Raw genomic sequence first — 17821 nt, forward strand, 5'->3', positions numbered from 1 at the left:
ACCACATCATCTTAGTCTCCTCTGACATGAAAATGCCTGTCCTGAGTTCTGATTTAATGATATGTTATTTGTCTGTATAGAATCAATCTGTAAGAAACATCATTTGAATGATGTGCATTTTCTAAAATTTTCTAAAATTATATTTGAAACTGTAGTCCTAGGTTCATTGTTCTTTGTACAAGTGCATCTAATTAAGATAGAAAAATTACGTTTTCTTTTTCTTCTTACTGAAAAATGAAAACTTATAACCTGGAAAACATGGACCCAAATTTGACACTTGGTGTTTGTAATTTGCTGATATCACGAGCTTGATAGTATCTGTTTCAATTGTCTATAGCAGTGATTTATAATTTTTACAATTCTGGGGATCAGGAGTTTGAGCAGGGCTCAGATAGGGGGTTCTTCTGCTCTGTGTGGCATCGGTTGGGATCACTTACTCAGCTGGTAACTGGTGTGGGCTGGATAGTCCCAGGCTTTCTTCACATGTCTGACACTTTTGTATGCCTCAACATGGCGTCTCCTCAGCATTGTGGTGTCAGAGTAGTTGGATTTCTTACCTGGCTTCTGACTTCCAAGAAGAGGGAGTAAGGGGAGGCTACCAGTCTTCTGGGTTCTTGCAGTTTCAGAACGTCACTTTGACCACATTCTTCCTGCTGGTCAGAGCAAGTCACAAGGCCAGCCAGGATTCGAGGGACTGGGAAATAAAGCCTCATCTCTTGATAAGTGGAATGACATGTGCACATTGGGAAGGAAATAATCAATGGCGGCCATGTTTGGACGATTAGTATGTGGCCATACCATCTATTACAGTATCTAATCTTTTAATTTATTTACAAGATTTTATGATTAATCCTCTTTATCTTGTATTTTAACTTGTAATAATTTAAGGTTATAAATCTCAAATTAAAATTATTAACCTTAATTTAATAGAAGAGATTTTGGGATAATGGGAGGCCTGGATAAACCTCTTTTTTGTGTCATTCACTGTATATTTGTCTTGTCATTCACTATAAATTTAATAAGTATCTTGGATTATTTAGTTGAAAATCTTCCAAAACATCTTTGCTTAGTAATTGCAGCTATGAGAATTTACTCTTTCATCTTAGTTTTCCCTGAACTGGAGGGCATACTGACATGTGTCCATATTTTTTTAAACCCTGATAAACTATGTAGAGCACAGTTTAGCAAAGACTATCATAATTTAAAATGCAGATACTGTTTGACTCAGTAATTCTGCTTCGTGAGTACAGAGATATAGCATTGTCTGTATGGCAAAATATTACAAATGCATAATCAGTGAGGGGCTGATTAAATTGTGATGTATTCATATATCATGAGATTGTTAAAAAAAAAAAGGATGAGGGGGCCAGGCGCAGTGGCTCACGCCTGTAATCCCAGCACTTTAGGAGGCCGAGGCAGGCGGATCATGAGCTCAGGAGATCAAGACCATGCTGACTAACATGGTGAAACCCCGTCTCTACTAAAAATACAAAAAAATTAGCCAGGCATGGTGGCAGGCGCCTCTAGTCTCAGCTACTCGGGAGGCTGAGGCAGGAGAATGGCGTGAACCTGGGAGGCGGAGCTTGCAGTGAGCCAAGATCGTGCCACTGCACTCCAGCCTGGGCGACAGAGTGAGACTCTGTCTCAAAAAAAACAAAAGGATGAGGGAATTCTATAAGGAATGCTATGAAATGAGTGCTAAGATACATTATGTTAAAAAAGATATGAAACTGTATAGTATTGTATTACTCTGTTTTCTTTTTTTTTTTTTTTTTTTTTTTTTTTTTTGAGATGGAGTCTTGCTCTGTCGTCCAGGCTGGAGTGCAGTGGCGCAATCTCGGCTCACTGCAAGCTCCGCCTCCCGGGTTCACGCCATTCTCCTGCCTCAGCCTCTCCGAGTAGCTGGGACTACAGGCACCCGCCACCACACCCGGCTAATTTTTTTGTATTTTTAGTAGAGACGGGGTTTCACCGTGGTCTTGATCTCCTGACCTCGTGATCCACCCGCCTCGGCCTCCTGAAGTGCTGGGATTACAAGTGTGAGCCACCGTGCCTGGCCTACTCTGTTTTCTTACTGCTGATAAAGACATACCTGAGACTGGGCAATTTACTAAAGAGAGAGGTTTAATGGACTTACAGTTCCACATGGCTGGGGAAGCCTCACAATCATGGTGGAAGGGGAGGAGGAGCAAGTCACGTCTTACATGGATGGCAGTAGGCAAAGAAAGAGGGCATGTGCAGGAAAACTCCCCCTTATGAAACCATCAGATGTTGTGAGATTTATTCACTACCACGAGAACAGCATGGGAAAAGACCTGCCCCTATGATTCAATTACCTCCCACCAGGTCTTTCCCACAACATGTCGGAATTCAAGATGAGATTTGGGTGGGGACATGGTCAAATCATATCATTCCATCCCTGGCCCCTTCCAAACCTCGCATCCTCACATTTCAAAACCAATCATGCCTTCCCAACAGTCCCCGAAGTCTTAGTTCATTTCAGCATTAACTCAAAAGTCCACAGTCTAAAGTCTCATCCAAGACAAAGGCAAGTCCCTTCCACCTATGAGCCTGTAAAATCAAAAGCAAGTTAGATACTTGGGGGTACAGGCATTGGGTAAATACAGCCATTCCAAATGGAAGAAATTGGCCAAAACAAAGGGGCTACAGGTCCCAAGCAAGTCCAAAACCCAGCAGGGCAGTCAAATCTTAAAGCTCCAAAATGATCTCCTTTGAATCCATGTCTCACATCCAGGACAAGCTGATGCAAGGGGTGGGTTCCCAAGGTTGTGGGCAGCTCTGCCCCTGTGGCTTTGCAGGATACAGCCTTCCTCATGGCTGCTTTCATGGGCTGGCGTTGAGTGCCTGTGACTTTTCCAGATGCACGGTGCAAGCTGTTGGTGGATCTACCATTCTGCGGTCTGGAGGACAGTGGCCCTCTTCTCACAGCATCACTAGGTGGTGTCCCAGTAGGGACTCTATGTGGGAGCTCCGACCCCACATTTCCCTTCTGCACTGCCCTAGCAGAGGTTCTCTATGAGAGCCCTGCCCCTGCAACAAACTTCTGTCTGGGCATCCAGGTGTTTCCATACATCTTCTGAAATCTAGGCGAAGGTTCCCAAACCCCAGTTCTTGACTTCTGTGCACTCACAGGCTCAACACCATGTGTAAGCTGCTAAGGCTTGGGGCTTGCACCCTCTGAAACAACAGCCTGAGTTGTACCTTGGCCCCTTTTAGTCACAGCTGGAGCAGCTGGCACACAGGGCACTAAGTCCCTAGATTGCATATAGCAGAGGGACCCTGGCATAAAACCATTTTTTCCTCCTAAACCTCTGGGCTTGTGATGGGAGGGGCTGCCACAAAGGTCTCTGACATGCTCTGGAGACATTTTCCCCATGTCTTGGTGATTAACATTCGGCTCTTCGTTACTTATGCAGATTTCCGCAGCTAGTTTGAATTCTCCTCAGAAAATAGGATTTTCTTTTCTATCACATTGTCAGGCTGCAATTTTTCCATACTTTTATGCTCTATTTCCCTTTTTTTTTTTTTTTTTTTTTTAAGACGGAGTCTCACTCTGTCACCCAGGCTGGAGTGCAGTGGCGCGATCTCGGCTCACTGCAAGCTCCGCCTCCTGGGTTCATGCTATTCTCTTGCCTCAGCCTGCTGAGTAGCTGGGACTACAGGTTCCCACCACTGTGCCCGGCTAATTTTGTTTTTGTATTTTTAGTAGAGATGGGGTTTCACTGTGTTAACCAGGATGGTCTCAATCTCCTGACCTTGTGATCTTCCCACCTTGGCCTCCCAGAGTGCTGGGATTACAGGCGTGAGCCACTGCGCCCAGCCTCTATTTCCCTTTTAAAATTGAGTGCCTTTTACAGCACCCAAGTCACCTCTTGAATGTTTTGTTGCTTAGAAATTTCGTCCACCAGATACCCTAAATCATCTCTCTGAAGTTCAAATTTCCACAAATCTCCAGGGCAGGGGCAAAATGCCACCAATCTTTTTGCTAAAACAAGTTTTAGCAAATAACTTCCTCTTCTCCATTTGAGACCACCTCAGCCTGGATTTCATTGTCCATATCATTATCAGCATTTTGGTCAAAGCCATACAACAAGTCTCTACAAAGTTTGAAACTTTCCCACATTTTCCTATCTTCTTCTGAGCGCTTCAGACCATTCCAGCCTCTGCCTGTTATCCAGTTCCAAAGTTGCTTCCATATTTTTGGTTATCTTTTCAGCAGCACCCCCCACTCCCAGAACCAACTTACCATGTTAGTCTATTTTCATGCTGCTGATAAAGACATACCCAAGACAGGGCAATTTACAAAAGAAAGAGGTTTAATGGACTTATATTTCCATGTGGCTGGGGAGGCCTCACAATTATGGCAGAAGGGGAGGAGGAGTGAGTCACATCTTACATGGATGGCAGCAGGTTGAGAGAGAGCTAGTGCAGGGAAACCCCCCCTTGTGAAACCATCAGATCTCGAGAGATTTATTCACTACCATGAGAACAGCATGGGAAAAGACCTGCCCCCATGATTCAGTTACCTCCCTTCAGATCCTTTTAACAACACATGGGAATTCAAGATGAGATTTGGGTGGGGACACAGCCAAACCATATCAGATATGCCACTGTTGTTTTTGTTTGCTTTTATATGCATAGAATATCTATGGGAAGGGAGCTGGATGATTGGAGGGAAATTCCTGTTCGCCATCACTTGTTTTGTACAGTTTCCTTTTTGTACCAAGTATTTGTATTACTTAACTTTAAAAATGCTCTGATAGGCTGGGTGCAGTGGTTCATGCCTGAAATCCCAGCACTTTGGGAGGCAGGTGGATCACTTGAGGTCAGGAGTTTGAGACCAGCCTGGTCACCATGGTGAAACCCCATCTTTACTGAAAATACAAAAATTAGCTGGGCATGTAATCCCAGCTACTTGGGAGGCTGAGAAAGGAGAATCACTTGAACCTGGGAGGCGGAGGTTGCAATGAGCTGAGATTGTGCCACTGCACTCCAGCCTGGGTGACAGAGGAAGACTTTGTCTCAAAAAAAAAAAAAAGAAAAAGAAAAAAAGAAGCTCTGATAGTTTTCATTTGTGGTTGTCTTTTTGTGTAAGGCAGAACACTGGATGCTCTATCCAGGCAGGATTGGTTCTGTTTCAGACAGCATAAAGACCAGTAGGAAAGGTTAAACATATGTACCATGTCTCTAGACTGCTTGTTAAGAGTTGTCATTTTTGCTTTGTCCAAATATTCTACCCATTATTTTTATTGAATTTTTTTTATTATGGTGTTGAAGAGTTCTTTGTGTTCTGAAAACAAGTCCTTCATCAGATATTTGTTTTGCAAATATTTTCTCCAAATTTGTGGCTCGTCTTTACATTTTTATAACACTATCTTTTGAACAGCAAAAGTTTAAAATTTTAATAAAGTGTTACTATTTTTTTCTTTTATCGTTTGTGTTTTTAAGCATCATATATAAAAACTTTATGTCAGTGAGAGGTTGGCAAACTAACAACCTCATTCAGCCCACTACTTGTTTTTGTAAATAAAATGTTATTTGAATATAGCTGTGAACATTTGTTTATGTATTGTCTATGGCTGCTTTCATGCTACAATGGCAGAGTTGCGTAGTTTCAGCAGAGACTGGCCCTCTGCAGGATAAATTTACCAACCCCTGGGCTAACCTACAATCCCAAAGATTTTCTTCTATGTTTTCCTAAGTTGTATAGTTTTGAATTTTTTCTATTTAGGTCTATTACCTTTTGTATAAGACATGAGGTGTGGGTTGAGGGTTTTTTGTTTGTTTGTTTTTTTGGCATATGGGCTGCCAATTGTTCCTGCACCATTTGTTGCAAGACAATTCTCTTTCTATTGAGTTACCCTGGTACTTTTGTTTGAAATCAGTTGACCATAATATGTAGATTTATTTCTGGACTATCCCTTCTATTCCATTGTCTTTGTGTTTATCCTTATGGCAGAATCACAATGTCTTAATTGCTGTAGCTTTATAGAAAGTCTTGAAACCAGTGAATCTAAGTCTTCCAACTTTGTTCTTCTTTCTATTCTAGTTTCTTTGCATTTTCATAACATTTTAGAATCAGCTTGTCAGTTTTTTTAAAAAGCCTGTTGGGATTTTAATTGGATTTACATTAATTTTGGGGAAAATTGACATCTTAACAATATTGATTGATCTGATATTTGAAAATAATGTATCACCAATTATTGAGGTCTTTGATTTCTCACTGTGCTTTATATATTTTTTATATATATATTATATATATATATATTTTTTTTTGAGATGGAGTCTCACTCTGTTGCCCAGGCTGGAGTGCAGTGGCACGATCTCAGCTCACTGCAACCTCTGCCACCTAGGTTCAAGTAATTCGCCTGCCTCAGCTCCCGAGTAGCTGGGACTACAGGCACGTGCCACCACACCCAACTAATTTTTTGTATTTTTAGTAGAGACGGGGTTTCACTGTGTTATCCAGGATGGTCTTGATCTCCTGACCTCGTCATCTGCCTGCCTTGGTCTCCCAAAGTGCTGGGATTAAAGGCGTGAGCCACCACTTCTGCTCTGTGCTTTGTATTTTTGAGCACACAAATCTTGCATTTATTTTATTATATTCTATTTCTTTTTAATGTTTATACAATTGCTACTATTTTGTGAATTTATTTCTAATTATTCATTACTACCACTAGAAGTACAATGTAATTTTGTGTGTTGACCTTGTCTTCTGCAATTTTGCTCAATTCATTTAGTAGTTTTAGTAGTAGAAATTTATTAGATAAATTCAGTAGATTAATCCTTTGGGATTTTCTATATAGACAATCTTGTCGTTTGTGGAAAAAACCAGTTTTGTTTCCCCTTTTAAAATCCATCTTCTGGCTTTTATTCCTTCTTGCATCACTGTACTGACAGTGTAGTACAATATAGTACATTGTTGAATAGGAGTGGTGAGAGCAGACATTCGTGTCTTGTTCATCATCTTAGGAGACAACGTTTAATCTTTTGTGATTATGTATAATGTTAGCTATAGATTTGTTATAGATACTTAGGTTGAGGATGTTCTCTTCTGTTTCTAGTTTTCTGAGAGTTTTGAATCATGAATGATGTGGAAGTTTTTCAAACACCTTTTTTTTTTTTTTTTTTTTTTTTTTTAGGCAGGGTCTCACTCTGTCACCCAGGCTGGAGTGCAGTGGGCGATCTTGGCTTACTGCAGCCTCCTTCTCCCAAGTTCAAGTGATTCTCCTGCCTCAGCCTCCTGAGTAGCTGGGATTACAGATGTACGCCACCACGCCCAGCTAATTTTTGTATTTTTAGTAGAGATGGGGTGTTGGCCAGGCTGGTCCCAAACTCCTGACCTCAAGTGATCTGCCCACTCGGCCTCCCAAAGTGCAGGGATTACAGGCATGAGCCACTGTGCCCAGCCCAAATGCCTTTTTTTTTTCCATTAATTAAGATGATCATTGATTTTTCAATCTGTTCATGTGGTGGATTACATTGATGGATTTTCTTTCATATGTTGAACCAACATTGCGTTCTTGGGATAAATGGTATTTGGCTATGATACATATTTCTTTCAATATATTGGCTAGATTCATTTGGTTAAGATATTTTCCATCTGTGTTCATGAAAGTATGATGGTCTGTAGTTTTCTTGTAGTTTGTTTTGGTCTGATTTTTGTATTAGGGTCAATACTATATTCTCATAAAATGAATTGAGAAATGTTTTCTTCTTGTTTCTGGAAGAGTTTTTGTAATATTGGTATGATTTCTTCATTAAATGTTTAGCGGAATTCACCAAGGGAGCCTTTGTCATGGAACTGTTTTCATGAGAAGGTTTTAAATTATAGTTAAGGAATTGGTACATTTTATCTAAGTTGTGGAGTTTATTGCCATAAAATTATTCAGAATATTCCCTAATTATCCCTTTACTAGCTATAAAATCTCTAGTGATATCTCGTTTTCATTACCAATGTAGGTAATTTGTGGCTCCTCTCTTTTTTTTGATCACTCTGGTCAGAAATTTATTTAGTTTCACTGAACTTTTCAAAGAATTAGATTTGTGTTTCATAGATATCTCTATGTTTTGTTTTCAATTTTTTTTTCTTCAAATTGCTTTGTATTTAATTTACTCCTCTTCTTTTTCTGCCTCCTTAAGGTGGAGGCTTAAATTATTGATTCAAGACCTTACTTGTTTTGTAATGTAATCATTTCATGCTGTAAGTTTCTAAAAACTACTTTAGTAGTATCCCTGTTTTTTTTGTTTTTGTTTTTTGTTTTTTAAGAAGCAGAGGTTTAATAGGCAAGAGAAAGAGAAAGGAAAACAGCTCTCTCTCTAATGAGAGAGAGGGGACTTCGGAGAGGAAAAGAGGACAGGAGATACGGCAGTCGTGGATAGGAAAGGAGGAAATTATGATAGAAAAGTTGGAGATCCTGTTGCTAACACCCCTTTGGGCAGTTAGATGCTGAGGTCAGTCCAGAAACCTTTGGATAATACCAGGTGGTAGCCCCAGCCAGAAATCCTCAGTTGCTCCAGAACCTCTTCCAGCCTCACACGACGGCTAAATCCTCCGTGAAAGGAAGCTGGTTCAAACATGGCCAACATGGCCAGCAACCTGTGGGTGCTGGGGGATTCTCGATGTTCTCCCTAGTAAGTCACGCATCCGAGTCTATAAGAATGGCAACCACGCTAACTGTGTTTTTAATTGGCTGATTTGATTTGGCTCTAAAATGGAGGCTGAGAGCCCCAAAATGAAAGGACAGGGTTGGAGTCCGCTTCTCTACTTACCGTGTTGATGAATGTTGTACCTTGGTAGCCCAGATGAGGTTCCCAATATGAAGTGGCTACATTGTCTGGGGTAAATACCTGGAGTTCGTCATCTCACACCAGGAAAGTTTAGGACACAGACACCCACGAGGAGTTTAGGAGCGGAGGTTTAATAGGCAAGAGAAAGAGAAAGAAAAAGAAAGGAAAACAGCTCTCTCTCTAGTGAGAGACAGGGGACTTCCGAGAGGAAAAGGCCCTCCCCACAAACGTTGATACTTTCTCTTTTAATTTTCTCTCAATTAAAAATATTTTCTAATTGTCCTCACTTTTTTGTTTGACCCATGGAGTATTTTAGAAACATGTTGTTTAATTTCCAACTCTTTGGTATTCTTAATCTATCTTTGAGTTATTAATTTTAATTTAATTCCATTTTGGCCAGAAAAAATACATTATTTAATTTTAAGTATTTTAAATATCTTAAAGTTTGTTTTGTGGGCCAGAATACGGTCGTGTTGGTGAATATTCCCTGTGCTCCTGAAAAGAACATAGTTTTTGCTCTTGTGTAGAGTGTTCTGTAAATGTCCAATTTGATCAAGTTAGTTGGTAATGTTTTCAGGTCTTCTGTATCTTAGTTATTTTCTGTCTTCTTCTTCTATTGATTAATAACTGGAGTATTCATATCTATAACTATAATTGTGGATTTGCCTATTTCTCCTTACAGTCCTATCAGTTTTTGTTTCATTTAATTTGAAGTTGTATTGTTAGATAGTAACACATTTAGGATTGCTATGTCTTCTTAATGAATTGATTCTTTGTAATTATATAGTGTTCCACTTATTACTGGAAATATTTCTTGTTCTGAGGTCTGTTTTGTCAGTTATTATTATATCAGTTCTGTCTTTTCTTTCTATTCTATCCTTTTTACTTAACTTTTCGTATTTAAAGTGGGTATCTTGTAGCTAGGATATAGTTGGATCTTATTTTAAACATTTGATCTCATAATTTATTCTTTTAATTAGGATGCTTAGATTATTTCTACTTAATTATTGATGTTTGAATTTAAACATACCATCTTGCTAGTTTTCTGTATTTTGGGCCTTTTTTGTTTATTTTTTCCTCTTTTCTTTATTTTATTTTCAGTTCCAGGATGCATGTGCCAGATGTGCAGGTTTGTTACACAGGTAAATATGTTCCACGGTGGTTTGCTGCACCTATCAACCCATCACCTAGGTGTTAAGCCCAACATGCATCCTGAATCCTGCCGTATGCTGTCTGCTTCTTAATTCAGTCCCTGTTCCTTAGTCTGAGCACTTAGGTTCCACTTGTGGTTGCATGCTTGGTTTATCTGGGCATGCTCAGGTTATGTGACATTCAACCTGGGGGTCCATGGCAACTGAAAAACAACTCACAACTTTGTTACATAAAAGTTGAATCAGACTGGGGTAGTGCAGTTAGAAAAATAATTTTCTACCTCTAGTATTTTTTTTTTTTTTTAGCTTTCATATTTTACTTTTTAAAGTTTCCATCTCTCTGCTAAAAGGACAAGAGAGACTAAGATGATCCTCTTTTGCTGCTGCCTCTGTCAGGTTGTTTGTGTTGGAGGCTGAATCAGTGTAATCAAGAGTTGAGCTGATTTTGGGTTTTGTCACCATCATTATCCTCTCAGTGCACCACAAGCTTCATATTTCTCCAGCAGTTGGCTGCTGGTCCCTTGTGTTTAGAGAATGGCATGTCGCTCTACACGATTTTTCTCTGTGTTCCTGTACCATCCTCATCTTCCAACAGTCTTTGCACATCTGTGCAATAGAAGTATCAATATTTCTCCTTATGTTGTTGCCCCTCTCCTAGTGATAGCCTATTGTTTGTTATTCAGTGCCATGCTTGTGGTGCAGAGCAGGCTTCTCTTTTGTTCTGGTTCAGACTCAATTGTATTCAGGCCATTTGTCCTGGGCATCAATTGGGCTGTCTCAGCCTCAGCATTCCTGCTTTCTCTTTCTTGTGGCCTGCCCTTTCTTCCATGTATTTGTGGTAGGTCATAGACAGGAATATCCTTCTTTTCCCCTAGTGGTAATAGAAGTTTCTTCGGTATTGGTGCAGGATTCGTTGCCTAACTCTTTTTACTGCTCTGTACTTCACCACCGTGGCAGAGGTTCTTTTGCCTCTACCCCTCTCCTAGCAACATTATATCTTTCCCTGTCACATAACTGAGAGTGTTTGTCTGTTCCCCAGAGGCAGAGGCATTTTGCTTCCATTGTGCCCTGAAGCAATGGATTTTTGCCAGGACCTTTGGTTAGAGGATTTTCTGTTCTTCTCCTGGTGGCTTGAGGCTTTTTTTCTATGTTAGAGAACAGTTGGGGAATCAGGCTTCAGCCTTGTCCTAGACACCTCCTGCACACTTCCCCTGATGATGAGGGCTCTCTCTGGTTTCCTGTCCTACTATTATACTAATCTTTCTTGTGAGCACCTGGTCAAGGCACGTGGAAAATCTTGCAACTGAGAGAACTTTCCTTATGTCTGGGGTCCCCAGCTATTGTAAACTGACATAATAGGTTACACTTCGTCTTTAAGAATTTGTTAAAATTTTAGCTGATTTTTTCTTATACTTTTGTATAATGGCCACTTCTTTTTCTGTGACCTGCTAAAGGTCAGACAGTTTGTGTGTAGTCTTTCCTTGGAGGAGTTATCCCTCCAAGGAGAGGAATAAAATGTACTTGGAATTTTATTAAATTTACTTGGTTGCCTTGTGACCTCCACTCTTTGTTAGACCAAGAGAAGTTTTGATTCTATAGATATGATTTTTTTTTTCTCATTAAGGTGGAAATGACATTCTTTGGTGGCTTTCTGCATTCTAAGCAGAAATGGAACTACTTAGAGTTCTTGACAATTTAAAAATTCTGTTTATGCTGATCCTCCTTTAATGTTTTCCCTTTTGCCTCATCTGCCTCTTGATCACTTCATCTTTTAGGATTGAACCCAGGCTATTTCCTCCATGAAGCCTTTCCTGATTCCAGTAAGTGGAATGGAACATTCTTGACTGTGTCTCTTGTAGAACGTGTTTTACTTTTTGCAGGCCCATTGAAACCCTCAGTGAGATTGGGCAGCTTTAAGATTTTGCAAGTTTATGAGCATAATGGTTGTTGAGTTTTTAGATAGGATCATAGAGTAAACTTGAGATAAAAGATAAAATGACGTACAATGAAGCTCATATTTATTAATAGAATACAAATTTGTGAAATCACACTACAGAGGTTTCTGTGCTGTTTGGTTTGTGTAGTTGTTGCTTTTGAACTAACTTATTGTCAGAAATAAGACTTAAATTCATAAAATCTAATATTTGGAAAGTAGGGGATTCGTTACACAAGCTAGTATATGTTTACACAATGGAATATTGTAGAGCTGTAAAAGCAATAAAGAGACATTTCCTAACTTGGATATCCAGGACATACTGCTGAATAAAAAGTAAGATGCAAAACTGAACATTTTTTGTAAGAAGGCAGGAGGAATAAGACTGTATTTATAGGTAAATGTCTTTGCGTAAAGCATTGCTGGAAGAATATACAAGAAACTAATAAAAGTGGTAACCTACAGTAAGCAAGGGCAAAGTGACCTGCATGTGGATGATGTGGGAATGAGACTTCTTAGATACAGGTTTCCTTTTATGTCGTTTTGATTTTTAAATCATGAATATAGTATGTATTAAAAAAATGAAAATCAATAGACATAACTATGTAGACATTGAAAGATGGGAAGATCTGAAAAATTCTTCAGAGCCGATAAAAAATGTTAGTCTATGAAACAAAAATTGGATGTGAGATGCTTTTATTTTACATAAGCCAGCTTTCACCAATGAGAGAGTGAATACAAAGTTTGGAAAACTGTGAAGGACAAGGTTTATGAATCTGGCTCCAGATAGAGAAATATGTAAAAAGGTAGCTTTCTAGCACAATTAGGAAGGTTTTGGTTTTAGATGCAGTAGTAGTATGGATGTTCACTCAAAGTAGAAAGGAGCACTTTGTATAGGTAAAAACTGTAACAGAAATACACAGTACTTGGAGTGGGCAAGGCAGCCATTTCTTACTCATGAAATCACCAGGAATACCCTTGGAATCTGATAAGATGTGTTTATTGTCAGAAAAAAAATAGATGAAAATACCAAGAATATTCTTATCACAAATTAAAACCTACAAAGAAACAATAATTACTTAAATAGATTATAGCTCAGAGACCAACCTTATAGGCAAACAAATGAAATATAAAAGAAGAAACTTTGTAAACCAAGGAATGATGAGAATTCCTTAATGTTGCTAGGAAAAACTGGTTGGTAATTTGAAATGCAGGTCAGTTTAGAGCTAAATCTCACTCTATACATTATATGAAATGAAGTATTGAGAAGATTAGTCCATAGAAAAATGAAAATCAGAGCATTATCTACTATTATTAAAGGGGGAGAAATTTCAAAGCAGAGAAATAATAAAAGATGAAAAAGGCAATGATGGGCAAATCCATCCACCTGAAAATAAAAACTTCTGTATTAAGGGCCAGTGATAAGACTGAGAACATGTTAAAAGTAAGCAAGAGAAATAGTACAGGTTGAGCAACCCAAATTTGAAAATCTGAAATGCTTCACATTACAAAACTTTTTGAATGCTGACATGAGCTCAAAGGAGCATTTTGAATTTCAGATTTTTGTATTTCAGATTCTCAACTAGTAAGTGTAATGCAAATATCCCCAAATCCAAAAAAATCTGCAGTCTGAAACACTTCTGGTCTCAAGCATTTTGGATAAGGGATACTCAACCTGTATTTTCATAATATAAACAATTTACACAAATGGGTGAGGAAAACATGAAGAAACCTCGATTCCATTCCACCCCTAGTAGGGCTGGAAGAGGTAGAGTGGCAAAAGTTTGGGAAAAAAGGCAGTGTCAATTATGGGAGAAGGACTTGATTAATGGTGCATTAAGGGTTGCTGCACAGCATTCAGGGTCTAGCTGAATTTTGAGACCATAATTTTATAGCAGGATCAATTCACATGGTTGTGTGATTTTTCTCTAGCAGGCGGTTGGATTAGGAGTTTGAGGGTGGTGAAGCTGAAGCAAGAAGTAGCATACTATGTGGATTTCTAGTTGGGGAGATAACCAAGATTTTGAAACTGGAGATAACAAGCGACTAGAATGGAGAAAGAGCAGGTAAAGTGCCTCCAAGGGAATGAGTCTGGACTCAGGTTAGAAAAAATAGAGTGAGATATTGAATGACAAATTGAAGAAGAGGGTCATACAGCCAGATGGGACATCACAGGGAAGGAAGGAAATTGCTTATGAGGGTCTGGAGGTGACACTCTGGAGAATTTTGTCTCTACTGCCTTATCCTTCGCTCTAAAGCATTATTTTCGAGAGCCAGATTTAGCCCAGTGATTGAAAGAGTTGGTCAGTGATGGTCAGTGATGAGAGTTGACCAGTGAGTGGTCAGAGTTGGTCATCATTCTCAGTGATGAGAATGTAGAGATGATTTGTTTTACTTACATAAGAGGGACTTCCAGATGTCCTTGTGGAAAAGGTTAGAAGCAAGGGCAGCAGTGGGAGACCAAATGGAGTAGAGGAGAAAGCATAACTGGGAGCATGTAAATAGGACAGAGGGTAGTTGGCCAGAATGGTTTGTGTTTTGAATAAAGCCCGAGAGTGATAGGGGTAGGAGTCACAGGTAGAAGTCACTAGCCCCACATTTCTGACCCACGGTATAATGACCGTCTCTGGAGCCTGATCCACTGCCTGTCTTTGTGATTAGAGAGAGAATGTTAGTAAAAAGCTTAACCCTGGGTGGTAAAGCCTAAATTAGTTTGGCCTTAAATAGCAAAAGCCAGTAAATCTCTTTTTTTTTTTTTTTTGAGACAGATCTCACTCTTTTGCCCAGATTGGAGTACAGTGGCATGATCCTGACTCACTGTAGCCTCAACCCCTTGGGCTCAAGCCATTCTCCTACCTCAGCCTCCCGAGTAGCTGGGACTACAGGTGCATGCCACCAAGTCCAGCTAATTTTTGTATTTTTCGTAGAAACAGAGTTTTGTCATGTTGCCCAGGCTGGTCTTGAACTCCTGAGCTCAAGCAATCTGCCCACCTTGGCCTCCCAAAGTGCTGGGATTACAAGCATGGTCTACTGTACCGTTAATTTAGTAAAATCTAATTTGTAATATCCCACTTCCAGTGGCCTAGGACGGAATAATAGCCATGATATCAGGTGCTTCTTTATTACAGAGTTCTTCTGCTAGGAACCCTGTTTCCTTTTACTGTTCCACTTCACCTGAAACTGGATAGTCAGGCTACTGCTGCTGGCGTGACTTCAGCAACTCCCCTTGAATACCAAGGCAAGCACCAATTGATTTCATACCTCCTTTGGGGATCTGAGCTTTTAAAAAAGCCAGCAACTACCTTTTGTCAACTTGATATATTTATCTATTATACCTTTAATCTTTAAATTAATTTTTAAAAACTTGTTAGTAGTGACAAGAATGAGAATTGACATTTCTTGAATAACTAAAGCATCTGTGTAAGAATCTTTGTATGCTTACAAACAGTGGTGTGTCACAGTACCTAAAATCTGCAACGTTTTCAATGGCCCAATTGTGTCTTCTCTCTCCTGCTTTAGATCTATCCATACTAATGGAAATGTAACTGGAACTGACTCTGATGATAAAATCAAGGACCATCAAGCAAGATCATGCAGTAGGCAACTTTGCTTCCAAAAGAAGTTACCAACATTTAGAATTTCTACTTATTCTAAGGTATTTGAGACACAATTTTACTTCAGTTTTGACTCCTTAGTAGTCATTTTGTAGTGTTGATTTCTAGATATAGGTTTGGTGAGTTTGAAAGTACTTATATGTTAGAATGCTTAGCTCTTAGAGAAGAGTTCACTTCCCTCCTTTCCCACTATACTCCCAAAGAAACCAACTGAGAAAAGATCCAGATTTTTTTTTTCAAAAGCCTACAGTACTCAGTATTCCAATGTGGTCTCACAACCAAGTACTAACCAGGCCCGACTGTGCTTAGAAAGCTTTTGAGATCAGGCATGTTCAGGGTGGTATGGCTGTAGACAAGATTTTAAAGGGATATATTTATTAAAATTAGGAAAGCATGTCAATTATAAGAAATACATTAAGTGTAGATTAAATCTCAGTAACTATATTAGAAGAACTGGAATAAATAAATGTCAATTTAATAATTACTTTATTTACATTATGACCCCTGAGAAAAGTAATTGAATGCAGCACTCTGAGTCCACCTGCATGATGTCAGAGACCTTATTGATCATCCTTTAGATGGTTTGAAACCTTTCTCGCCTTTCCTCCTAAATTTATTGTTAAGGATTTTCTATTCACCAGTATGTGTCACTGTTACTCCCCATAAGCTGTCCCTGTAGGACCTTTGGGATCTAATGAATTACTTGGGCCAGAAAACCAAGATATTTAACTAAAGAATCAGGTGACACTTCCGAAACATGGGGTGGATCCCCACTTGGAAGACTACATAAGACAAATAAAACAAAAAAAGAAATATAATGTCAACAGAAAGCAAAAACAAAAATAGTTCTATGTTTTCACATTAAATTCCAAACAGGTAGAGTGAGTTAGGTGTTTATTTAAAAACAAAACATTTTTTATTTTAATTATATTTTTTCAAATAGGCAGAAAGTATGGAAAGTATTTTAGGGGACAGGTTAGAGTTTGTTGATTTCTCTGAATATGTTACAGAGTTTTGTAAATTAATATTTTGCTAGAATATAGAGAAAGTAAAACCTGAGAAAAATGTAAATATGTATCACTTACTACTAGGATTCTTAACTTTGTTCTGTTTTAGAAGAAGACTATGTAAAGCATAAATTCCAAAATAATAAGAATTCATGATATTGGAAATCCTAATGTCATGGGATCCTTGGGTGTCCTTTCACTAGCCAGAAACCTCTGTGGCTGGTGGCGCCTTTGCCTGAGTTTTGCTTGGGCCGAGTGGGCCCACTCAGCCTGGCAGGCTGTGTGCAGCTCACACTACTGGCCTTGATCTCATGCCTGCCAAGGGCAAGTGGAGCAGCAAGGGGTGTGTGTGAGCAAGCGAGTGTGGGGTCTGGCTACTATGCACAGCCAGGCACGCTGGCTGTGGCAGGGCAGGCAGCTGCAGGCACCAGCATGGGCGCTCGCTCCCTGCAAGCTGTGACTGGACCAGGTGTATCACAAGCAGCTTCCCTGTCTGGCACCAGGGAATGCAGTGGTCCTCAGAAGCTTGGAGATGCGTGGAACTGCAGAGCTCCAAAGAGGGTGTCACCACTCTGGCTTGAGGAACTCCTAGGTCTGGGCTTCCTGAAGGCTGCAGCTCTTCTCTCCTCTTTTCACCCGCAACATGGCAAGCAAGGAGCGTGTTTCAGTCCTGTTTGTGTTACGACTCTTTCAACCCTGCCATTTGATATGTCCCGAGTTCTTGTCCCACACCCAGGAAGAATAAGGTACACGGATAAATGGAGGGTGAGCAAAGGGAACAGAAGCTTTATTGAGTGATAGAACAGCTCAGAGGAGACTTGCAATGGGTAGCTCCTTTCTGCAGCCAGGGTGTCCCGATGAGTGCTCAGCTTTCAGCAGAGAGGAGACCATGGAGTTGGAGTGGGTAGCTCCTCTCTGCAGCTGGTCATCCCATCCTCTCCTCAGCTTTCAGCAGAGAGGAGACCCTGGACAGTGGGTAGCTCTTCTCCACAACTGGTAGTTCCGTTGTGTGCTCAGCATTCAGCAGAGAGGAGACCCTGGAGTGGGTAGCTCCTCTCCACAGCTGGTCATCCTATCCTCTCCTCGAATTTGGCTGAATCCAGGGTTTTTATGGGCTTCCCAGGGGTTGAAGTGCATGCTGATTGGTTCATGAGTGGGCCCAGAAAAAGCACTATAAGTTCCCATTCCAGTCCATGGGACTGGCAGCCTGGCCCCAGGCTTCAAGCCTTCTCTGGTTTGAAGGTGAGGCTTCACCAGGGACCTGCCCCTTTCTGTCCAGAAGCCTATCTGCCTCCTACCATTGTT

At 40.0% G+C, this 17821-nt stretch overlaps 1 protein-coding gene across 7 annotated transcripts in view; it reads left to right on the plus strand.

The window, feature by feature from the left end:
• Window positions 1-17821, plus strand: part of NCOA1 (nuclear receptor coactivator 1) — a 277704-nt gene that overhangs the window by 55332 nt on the left and 204551 nt on the right. For 5 of the 7 annotated variants that reach the window (XM_030800369.1, XM_030800366.1, XM_030800370.1 and 2 more), the window contains exon 2: window positions 15415-15550. The gene's annotated coding sequence lies outside the window, so the exon portion shown is untranslated. Of the gene's footprint in view, window positions 1-11625; window positions 11783-13827; window positions 13962-15414; window positions 15551-17821 lie in introns of those variants that run through there. The other 2 variants (XM_030800367.1, XM_030800368.1) reach the window with 2 other exon arrangements.

Source organism: Nomascus leucogenys, chromosome 19, assembly GCF_006542625.1.
Source record: "Nomascus leucogenys isolate Asia chromosome 19, Asia_NLE_v1, whole genome shotgun sequence".
Classification (NCBI taxonomy): Eukaryota; Metazoa; Chordata; class Mammalia; order Primates; family Hylobatidae; genus Nomascus; species Nomascus leucogenys.